This window comes from Montipora capricornis, chromosome 6 (assembly GCF_036669925.1).
Source record: "Montipora capricornis isolate CH-2021 chromosome 6, ASM3666992v2, whole genome shotgun sequence".
Classification (NCBI taxonomy): Eukaryota; Metazoa; Cnidaria; class Anthozoa; order Scleractinia; family Acroporidae; genus Montipora; species Montipora capricornis.
This window is the reverse complement of record NC_090888.1, coordinates 33,818,792-33,828,791: the sequence shown is the minus strand read 5'-3', so window position 1 is coordinate 33,828,791 and position 10,000 is coordinate 33,818,792. Positions and strand designations below refer to the sequence as shown.

The following is a 10,000-nucleotide window of genomic DNA, read 5'->3' as shown; positions in this document are numbered from 1 at the left end:
CTTAGTTGAAAATTGCTGAGGGGCGCTCTTAAAGCTTTCCAGAACATGACATTAAATCTTTAGCCTACTCCTTCCATAAGCAGAACAACTTTCTGTACTGGTCGCTCGACAACAGAGCATTTGGCATGACTTCCCTTCTGGGGGTTTCTGGATCCCAGCTTGACTTTTACTGCACGAACGAGACCTTCCTGATTCATTGAAGTCTCCACGACCATACCAAGAGGCCACTCGTTTGTGGGAACTCTGTGTTGCACAATAACGACGTCTCCTATCTTCAGATTTCTTTTGGGCACTCCTTTCGCCATCTAATCCAGAACTGCCCAACCAGGAACTGAACTCGTCACAATCTCTTTCGAGCGTACACTTCCTCTTTAACGAAATTACTGGAAGGTGGGAGAAGTGTCTAATTCTTCATTGTAAGCAGATGATTCGGAGTTAAAGGCTCCAAACTCTTCGGGTCATTCAGGCACTGGCATGTCAATGGTCGACTGTTGATTATGGCCATGACTTCATACAAGAAGGTGCATCGAGTCTTCCTTTGTACTCGTTAAGGATGGTGTTTAGGATGCTTCTTGTGGTCCTAATCTGTCTTTCCCATACTCCTCCCCAGTGACTGGAACAGGGAACATTCGTGACAAATTCGCAACGATTGGCTGTCAAATAGGTTTGAATCCTGTCCTTGTCCAGCTCCTTAGTGGCGTTTGCGAGTTCATTTCTTGCTCCCACAAAATTAGAGCCTTGGTCAGATCTCAGCTGTTGAATGGGTCCTCGAATTGCAGCAAAGCATCTCAAAGCGTTGATGAAGGCATCAGTTGTCATGTTGTGTAATTATTCTACATGTATGTGCACTGCTCGGGAACTCATGCAAGTAAATATCACTTCATATCTCTTCAACTCTTTCCTTCCTTAATCGTGAATGGTCCAAAACAGTCATTCCACAGAATGTAAAGGGCGGGGCTGATTCCACTCTATCTTCTGGAAGGTTTGCCATCTTTTGGCCTTCAGTTGGTCATCTCTGACGTCTACATTTGTACACATTTATAAATGTACGAGGCTACTGTGGCATTGACACCCAGTATCCATAATCCATTGGAACGAATTTCGTTGACGGTCATTCCTTTCCCTTGATGCTTGACCTTCTTGTGAAAATGATCGATGAGCAGATTAGTAACTTGCGAATTCCTTAGAAGGACGATGGGGTGTTTAACTTCAAAAGGCAAGGTTGAATTTTCCAGCCGTCCACCAACTCTTATCAGTCCCTGTTCATCAACGAAAGGATCCAACTTTAAGAGGGCACTTTCCCTTGAAATCTTGGCGTTCTGTTCCTTCTGGCTTAAACTTGTAATCTCGTTCTAGAAAGCTGTGCCCTTTATCTCTTTGAAAATAAGCCTTTCAGCATCTTGTCGTTCAGCTACTGTTGTGGTGACTGTCCTTGGCTTGTTCTTCATGAAAGGTCTCTTAAGGTAGGAAACCACTCCCACTGCCTTTGGCCAACTGGAACATCTTGTAATGAAGTCAATGAGATAGAAGGGTTCCTTGACAGTAGTGGCGCGTACGGTGGCTTTAACTTCCGGATCTCCAATTTGAATGGTAGGAATCTCTTCTTCACTGGGCGGGATTTCTTTCTCCCAGAGAAATGCAGGTCCACTGAACCGGTTCGATTTCATTACCTCTTCTGCATTTAAGCCTCTGGAGGCGTGATCCGCTGGATTATTATTGGTATCAATGTATCGCCATTCTTTGATATCAGTGTTCGACCTGATTACTTGTACTCTATTGGCAACAAACGTGTGGAATCTTTTGGCGTCGTTATTGATGTAGCCAAGGATTACCTTGGAATCAGTCCAAGAGTACTGCTTCATATTAACGTAATTTAATTCTTCTTGAACCATCACAGCAACCTTCGCTGAAACAACTGCAGCGGTAAGCTCCCATCTTGGTATCGTAGTAATCTTCGTTGGAGCGACGCGGGACTTTCCCATTACCAATGAAACAGGAACGTTTTCATCTTCATCCTTAACTCTTAGATAGGAGCATTGTCCATATCCAGACGTGCTTGCATCAGCAAAACTGTGTAGTTCATACGTCTTCTTGCCATTGGATCAAAGACAACTCTGATCTTGTTTTCTTTGGATGATAGACGGCATGGTGAGGTATGTACCATTTCACTCCTTCTTGTCGCGCAAGCACTGGTGCGTCTTCGGCATCACCCCTGTTTAGAACTTCATTCATGAACTTGAGGTAATCTTCTTTATACCTTGGATCTTTCAGGAACTTTCGTTTGAGATGCTCCAGACGAATCAACGCCATCAAATGGTTGTCAGGTAAAATAGGGCGTTCCTTGAATGGCAGAGGCATTTCATAGTGTCCGTTTGCAGTCCTCTCAATTCCTTCTTCCATGATCTTCAGGAAATTTAAATCCTCTTGAGAAGTCTTCTTATCATTCTTAGCTCCCTGAAAATCTGACTCGAACAATGTCAGTCATTGTTACAGCGGGTATTTCCTTTACTGCAACCTTGTGGCAAAGAGAACGTCCACTCCTTACCTCACTTCCACCAACGATACTCCATCCAAGATCAGTTTTAATGCCATATGGTTCGTTATTGCGGCCAGCAAGAACGTCTCTTGGTGTCAACGCCTGCGAGCAATCGTATTCAATAAGCAACCCAACGTTCCAGTCGAATAGGTCATGCATTTCGTCTTCAATTGATCTCAAGTGTTCCCAGTTCTTAGCTATTTCCTTGTAAAAGCTACCGGAATACAAATCTTGACGTCAGAATTATATCCCCTTACTTGTAGGCTTGAGACTCTTTGGCTCTCGACGAGTGAGTCTTGACTTGTGATAGTGCTCACTCGAAGGTTTGTTGGCTGAGTTTCTGCATTAAGTTCATCGCAGGTTTCCTTGAGGATAAACGTAGCATCGCTTTGCGTGTCCAAGATTGCGTAAACCAATATTTCCTTGTCGGGCCTCGATAATGATGACAGCCAAATGGGAACTATCATAGAGGTGCTGGCAATGGAGGCGCCTTGGGATGTACATGAAGTAGTCCTGCGAACATTGGTGGGTTCCTGTCCTTCACTTCTCTTCTTTTCTTCTGGCTTCTTAGGAGATCTTTCTTCGTGAAGACAGGTGGGGTGATTCTTGTTACAGGTCGCACAGGTCAGCCTCTTCTTACAATCACTAGACATGTGTCCCTTTCTCAGGCATCCAAAACACACGCTGTTTCCTTTAACAAACTTCAGTTTGTTTTCGGGTCTCTGGCTTGAACTTATCGCAGGCATTCAACAGATGGTCGGTCCTTTTGCAGAATGAACATTGCCGTTGCAACTTTGAGGTTCTGTTGGTTCTTTTGAACTTGGTGTTATGAACTGACTTTTTGCCGTTGTATCTCGGGTTTGGTTCCTGGTGAGTGATGTCTGTTGCCCTTTCCACGTCCTTTACGGCATGACACGACGAAATAGGATTGCATAGGAGATCTGCTTCAGCAATGATGAAGGTTGTGAAGGTCCTGAAATCTGGATACTTCTTCTCTTCTTTCATTCTACTTGTAACTGCTCTGTTCCATCGTGAAATAAGCTAGTCTGGTAGTCTAGTAAGTAACTTCTGGTTTTCCATGTAGTCATTCAAGACGGTTAAATTCTCAATCACTTGCATAGCAGTTTCCACACTTGTTAAGAAATCAGCAAATCTTCTGAGGCCTTGGTGATCTTTCATTCCAATCTTGGGCCATTTTCGTAGCTTGTCTCTGTACGCATTTGTTACTATAAATGGGTGACCAAACCTCTCGTCCAGAATGTTCCATGCTCAATCGTAGGCTTCCGATGAACCTTGCAGGAAAAGCCCGTTTATAGCTTCTTTGGCAGATCCACTTACGTATTGCTTCAAATAGTACATCTTTTCACTTGATCGTAAGTTCTGTCGGTGTATGAGGGCATGAAAGGACGAGTTCCAATCCGGATAAAGGATGGGCTCACCGTTAAAGATGGTTGGTTCAGGTGCTGGAAGGTGACTCATGCTGAATGAATCGGCTATCGCTGTGACGATTGAGGTGATAGTATCTACACTTGCTGGTGACACTTGCGGTTGAACGTGTGCAGGATGGGTGGTTTCACCTTCTACGGCTGAGGCTGTAGAGTGGGCTGCGCTGTTGAAATTGGAGTGTTCGCGTCTGGTACTGAATACTTGGGTTTTTGAGGTAGAATGAAGGACGCTGCTTTTGTTTCAAGGTTTATCTAGATAGGAGAAGTTTGTAAATAATCATCTTCAATGGAATCCATATCGCCCTCAAATTCTTCTACTTCCTCGTATACCTTTAACTTAGCCCTTGCTATTTCTATTTGTTTCTTGGCTTCCATTTGTTCCAACTCCAGTTTTCTCTGTGCTAGCTCTGCTTCCATTCTTGCAGTGGCTTCCTTATGTTTTGTTTCTTCTTGTAGGGCGTTAAATTTGACTTCCCTTGCAGCCAGTTCTGCAGCAGCATCAGCTTTCTTTAAATCGATGAGAGAGGGTGCCTTTGAGGACCGACTGCTTCTTGACCGGCATGACTTTGTTGATCCCTTACTCGATCTACTTCTGACGGATTTAACATCTTCGTTGCATGACGCAGCTATGGATTTCCTTTCCAGCATTTGTGTTAGTGCATCACATCCGTCCATTTTCTGACGAATTTCTTGTCCTGGATTCCGTTCGATCCATATTTTATCGTATATCTTCTCTATTTTGTTACGGAATTCCCTCAAACGGAGAATCGCTTCTTCCTTTTCTACTTGCGACGACGGCGTCTGTTTAGCCATTAAAGACTCGATTTCTGTTGCTTGCGTTCTCCATGCATTGTATGCTTCATGAAACCTCGCGACGAGCTGATCTTTGTCCTTCTCATGCTCTCTCTGACGCTGCTCTTGATAGGCCCCGCCCTTTTCGCTAAGCGTTCGAACTCTAGTAATTCGTGGTTCGGACTCAGACTGCTCCTGGCTTACATTCATGCTATTTTTAGCTAACTGATCGCCATTTACTTTAATTGCAAGTTCAGCTTGTACAGAACTCGTTAGCTCTTCTTGATTAATTAAATCTACTACTTGACTTGCTGAGCTAGACATTCTTAATTAGCAAGTCTTAATGTTGCTTGAAAAAACTTCTTCTTAAATCTTAATACTTTGCAACCAAAAGGCCGCACGTAACGTGACAAAATAATTGAGAAGAACATGCAAACGTTAACTTAAATATAATATGGTTATTTTGGCGGGACTTGCCGAATCTTCTTAAATAAACAGTGTCTCTGTAATTGTAATGTTCTTGCAACTGAGAAACTCATAAACCTTTACTTAAATTACTTGTGTTACTTATGGTTTCCGTCGCTGAACCTTCTTTCGTTGTTTTCGCACTGTTTGCCTTCAAGGATTTTTACGCTTCCTGAGCTTGATTGGTTACAGGCTTGACCTTTGGTTGTTTATCCTCCTGCTTGACTTGCAGTTGTCTTCGCTTGGAGTCTTCTTGTGATTCATCAAGTTCTCACTATTGCTTCAGTGGTTTGGTTAGACGTTGTTCACAAACTGATGTTTATTAAAATCCTTTAAAACTCTTTAAACACAGTGAGAACTAAAATAAAAGATACAAATAAATTACAAATTGTGAAGATTGCGAAAATAACAGGATATAAAAATGTCTTACACGCTTCGAAAGTTACAAAAGTAAAAGGAAAAAACTTAAGATCAATGTACAAATAACAGTAAAACGATGTCGTACACAACTTGACTTTAACTGAAGCCTTAAATCTTAAATTTACAATTATAAGCGATGAAATTGAACTTAAGCGAGTAAAGCTACAAACCGTGTACATAAACAAACTAAAATAGCATCAAAGATAATTACCTTGGTGCCGCCTTGATCACCAGAACAATGATAAACTTGGAGAAACTTGTTAACTTATGGTGAATTAACAGATCTTGCGTCAACTGATTTTGTTAACGATAAAACTAACCTTTTATAACGGTAGTTGGGTGTCGCGGCGCTTACGCATGAGTTTTGCGACACCATAGAACTTACTCAAAAGATCTAGAGACTACGGTAGCGTACACACGAAACTAATACGCATGAAAAAGCCTTACATAACTGAATACACATTAAAGAAACTTCCAACAACTAGGAATAGTGCTCTTAAGGATGCAAAGTCTAGAAACTGAGCGTTAAACAGCTTAAGGACGTTCGCGCCAAAATCTTCCTACAGTGAGATTTTCTTCATTTCTCGCCTAGAGTTAGGTCATAAAGTACTTACTCCAAAAATGAAAAAAAAATGGGGGTCACCAACTTTGTTTTGGAGAAAATGGCAGTGGAAAAATGCCTTCATTTCGAGAAATCGGTCATAATAGCGAGATGTAGCCTCATCTGCTCATCCATCAAAAATCATAAAAATAAACTGTTGGAGTGAAAGTTTCCGTGCATAGGTTTTTAGGAGTGAGATTTTTAGCTAACTGTATGCCGCTAGGGATGTGGTAAACAGTAGAGTTCATCCTCGACGAGCGTTTTCGTAAGCTCTATCCGTTGCAACCACAACAGGAATTCGATGGCACGAGGAAAGAAAATGTTAAAAAAAGATAACTTCTTACGGTGAGAATTTTTTCATTTCATCATATTTTGTAGATAGTAAGTAAAGTGAGTGATTCATGATTTAAAAAATGGGGGTCGCCGATGATCTGAACGAGTAAAATCGATGTGATTTTGCAAAGCTCTTGGAAATTTCGTTTGCCACGCTTTTGCGTGACCTGTCGTGCAAGGACTGGAACCCAAGAGAGGATCGATCGTTGAAGAGATGAAAGGTTTTTACCGAAAAAAAAAACCTTTCTCGAGCATAGCAATGAAGTTTTACGCAGGGGCCATCTTCATTTGGTTGGTGTTTTGTATAATATCTCTCCATTGCCGTCATCCTCATCCTCTGGAGTTTGTTTTTTGTGAAATTTTATCACTGATTGTTTCCACGCAGGTCCGCACGAGGACGAAAATACTGCTCAATTTTCACGAAAGTAAAGGAAAAGAACTTTAAAAACATGCATTCACTTTGAACTTAAGTTCGTAGGGTAATAAAAACATTACAAAGAAACAGCCCCAATAAATTTACGCAACGGTTCATCCACGAGTTTTCCAAACTTTCAGCCACTAGTCTACTCGATCAGCTGCCTTTTCCAGAGCTTTTCCATCCTCCCGCTTACTTCTCTTTTAAGTTTCATGATGATTCGGTAATAAATGTGCCATTCTTTTGCCGGCCTGGAATTTTTTCGTCGGTGTTTTTTGTCGCCAAGTTATTTTAACTGATGCTTGAAAAATATGCATGAAAGTCAAGTAGACTAGTGCATGACTGATAAAACCTCGCGAATATCAGTCGTGCAGTAGTCTACTTGACTTTCATAAATATTTTAAATCAATTTTGACTGATCGCGACCTTCTCTGATCCAATGCTGAGCAAGACTTATCGTCCACGGTTTTTGCAAAGGTTTTAAAACCTCAACTTCACAAATGCTCAAAGTAATGCGTGACATTTTATAGTCTCGTTACCTGCGCAGTAACGTTGCGCACAAACAATTAGTGCGAACGTCCTTAAATAAGAAACCTGTTGAAAACTTGCGCAATGTTGCGCATGCAAAATTTGTTGCTGAAGCGCGCACCGCTTTAAGGGTCGTACATGACGTGCGCACAATTTAACTGGTGTCACTACAGGTGGGGCAACAGAAGCTTCCTTCACCGGAACGTGGGCAAAATGACAAAGATCGAGGCAAAATACGAGAATTTAAGCAAAGAGACGGCAAAGCATCATAAGACGCAGAGCATGACGGAATCTGAAGGACATAGCTCAAATTCCGTGATGCGCTAATTATGTATGCGATTAGAATAGTAATTTATCCTCACTGCATACCTATTACCACATCACCCGACTGACCCCAAAAGTACCCCGAAGCATACAAAACCACACAACAAAAGCTACAGAACACAATTTAATCCAACCTCTCCCATTACTCAGAAATCTCCTTCAACCCTGATAGGAGGACTAGGGTAACAACAACAGATGAAAGTGAAAATCGTTCAATTGGTACAAACTGGTTGCAGATTGTCGGGGTGAGACACAGGCACTGTGACCAAACCAGTAGCACTAGGAAGAACTTCCTCAAAGATCATGAGAGAGGATGGGAGTAATGTTGAGCCATCTCCCCACTCTTTCAACCATTTTTTTTTTGTATCCACATTTTCAGAAATCGAAGAATACAAGATTAGTGTCCCATGAACATTTAACAAAGAAATTAAGAAATTGCGTTTTTTGCCATCAAAAATGGGGGGTCGACTTATACATGGGATCGACTTATACACGGGTAAATACGGCTATATACAGTACTGTGCAAAAGAAATGAGAGCGAATTTCGAGAAATACGTTAATTTTTCTAGCGAATTTTCAGGGAAATTTTTGCCCTTGCTTAATGGGAGACGGATCCACAATGGCTGACCTAAAGACGTCCGAATATTGCCCTCAGCTCCAGTTTACTTGTGCTATTTGCTTACTCGTGTTTATCACTTCAGGTTAGGTCTGGTCTCCAAGTGTCAATGGTTTTCAAACAACCTGCCTTTGAACCTCTTTATACCACAGAGTACACTCATTCGGATCGAAAATCCATAATCTTGATTGGCTGGTAACAGATACCAGGTTCTGTTATCATTTTAATAAAGGGCTTAAGTTGCTGTTGCCGCAAAAATCACACCCTATTGTTTAGTTAGGGTGTGTTCAATTGGGAAATCCGGATTTCGCGACAGATTTTGTTAATTGAAATCCTTACCCGACATGGATTTCCAATTCGTGAATCTCTGACAAAATCCGTTTCGGGATTTTGTGTTCGATTGGAAATCCGAAGATCCAGATTTTAAGATCTAAATCCAGATTTCCCAATCGAACACACCCTTAGTTTGAAAGCATATTGTTGCGTGCCGGAGTTACCAAGTCTATTGTTAGTGAGTAAGCTAGTTTTAGAACAAGCTCAACAGTTATTGAATTATCTGCATGCACACACAAAAGTGTTTGCTTAAACGTCGTAGTGTGTTTAGCTGTTTGAAGAAAACACAGTTAAGCAGTTTTGACTGTTAATACGCAATATCATTACGCAACTAGATTACCACCGCTCCAAAAGCAAAAATCACACCCTATTGTTCAGTCTGTTTGAAAGTAAATTGCAATGCGCTGTCTAAAAATGAGTAATTTCTTTGCAACCAGCCAAGTCTATTGTGTCATTATTTTTTGGCACGCACCAGTGAGTGAATTTTCGGCATCACTGCAAAAATAAATTAGTGATGTCTCTGGTTCTACAAAGCGTACAGAGACGATTAAAACGGCAAAATACTGTGGCTTCTAGGCTGAAATTCGATATAACATTGTTTATGATGCGCCATCTAAAAAAGAGTAATTTCTTTGCAAGCAAAGTCTATTGTGTTGTTATTTGAGTGTGAATTTTCGGCGTCACGGTCTACATAAATTAGTTTCATGGATGGTGTCAGGTTGTGTCACCCAAGTTACGTCGCCCCAACTTTTAAATACACTATACTTACAAAGTCAAAGTTTGTGAACTATTCATCGATCGATTAACTCGAACAACTTAGGAAGTACAACGTGCTTTAGAAAAGCATGTAGCTTGAGAAGTTAAAACTTGAAACTTGTATACGTTTTCTCCGTTCCCAGGAATACCTTTGATTGAAGACCGGCATGAACACAAAGCTGGTAAAATTTTTCAATTAAACAGTACCTTAGACTCCTCGGCAGTCAAAGCACGTAAACGAGTCTACGTTTATTAAATAAAGCATGAACTAAATTCATCCAAAAGAAACATAACAACAGATCACTGATGGGAACCCCTGAGGTTGGGGCAACAAGGCGATGGGGTGACACAACCTACATGCTCATGGATATACCCCTAGGAGTCCCCTAGGTTACATTCTCATTTTACAGATTAAATTTAAGTGCCCATTTTAGTG

At 41.3% G+C, this 10,000-nt stretch overlaps 1 pseudogene; it reads left to right on the top strand.

The window, feature by feature from the left end:
• Positions 1-10,000, top strand: part of LOC138053795 (uncharacterized) — a 463,628-nt pseudogene that overhangs the window by 96,932 nt on the left and 356,696 nt on the right.